At 41.8% G+C, this 1,123-nt stretch overlaps 1 non-coding gene across 1 annotated transcript; it reads left to right on the forward strand.

The window, feature by feature from the left end:
* Nucleotides 1–382: 382 nt before the first annotated feature.
* On the forward strand, nt 383–489 carry LOC127099770 (small nucleolar RNA R71). Its single transcript, XR_007794242.1, has one exon. It is a non-coding gene; the product is annotated as a small nucleolar RNA R71 (small nucleolar RNA).
* Nucleotides 490–1,123: the final 634 nt, after the last annotated feature.

Genomic DNA, 1,123 nt, shown 5'->3' on the forward strand with positions numbered 1-1,123 from the left:
TTGCTCAGAGTGGGTTTCGTTTAATAGATTGCATTCTGCAGATTGGTGTCCTTTGATTCCACATATCTCACAATCCAACGAAACTGTGGCTGCAGTATTCAGGTTTATGCACATATGCTCGACCTTAAGGGCTAATGCGTCCATTTTAGCTTGCATCATGTCTATAGAGCTTAGTTCATGCACTCCTCATTGGGCTTCATTCTTCTCAACCGTTGCTCGTTCGACTCCCCATGATTGATGGTTTTGAGCCATATCTTTGATGAGGGCACTAGCTTCAGGATAAGGTTTGTTCATCAGAGCACCGCCTGCGGCAGCGTCGATGGTCATCTTAGTGTTGTAATGAAGTCCATTATAGAAGGTCTGAATGATTAACCAATTTTCTAAACCATGATGTGGGCATGCTCTTAACAGCTCTTTATATCTCTCCCAAGCTTCGAACAACGATTCTTCTTGGTTCTGGGTAAATCTAGTTATATGGTTTCGAAGAACGGCGGTCTTACTTGGGGGAAAGTATATAGCAAGGAAAACTCTTCTAAGGTTATCCCAAATTGTAATGGAATTGGGTGGAAGGGAATCTAACCATGATAGGGCTTTATCTCTGAGAGAGAAAGGGAATAATCTTAAATGGATTGCCTCAGGAGAAGCTCCATTGGTTTTAAAAGCATTTGCTAATTGGAGAAAGATTTTTAAATGTTGGTTTGGGTTCTCAGTAGCGAGACCTGCGAATTATCTCTGTTGCACTAGTTGCAACAGGAAGGGTTTAAGTTCGAAATTATTAGCTGGTATGGTTGGGTTTACTATACTAGAACTAGGCTCTTCATTGGATGGTTTGGCGAAATCCTTAAGAGGTCTTTGGTTTTGATCTTCGGCCATAACTCTCCTAATTCTATGGAAGAATAAACGTGCGCGAGCGTAACGTTCAGGTCCCGAGGGTATACAAAACTTTCGGTGCTGCAAGTTCTTCGCATTGACCGGCGGGTAATATCCTAAGTCTAAACGATATAACAACATGGTACGAAATTTGACGAAATTAGTCCCCGTCAACGGCACCAAAAACTTGATGCATGCTTTTCGCAAATATACGAACGCGTTAGAGTAATATAAAAGATTGTCGAATCCACAG

Source organism: Lathyrus oleraceus, chromosome 6 (genome assembly GCF_024323335.1).
Source record: "Lathyrus oleraceus cultivar Zhongwan6 chromosome 6, CAAS_Psat_ZW6_1.0, whole genome shotgun sequence".
Classification (NCBI taxonomy): Eukaryota; Viridiplantae; Streptophyta; class Magnoliopsida; order Fabales; family Fabaceae; genus Lathyrus; species Lathyrus oleraceus.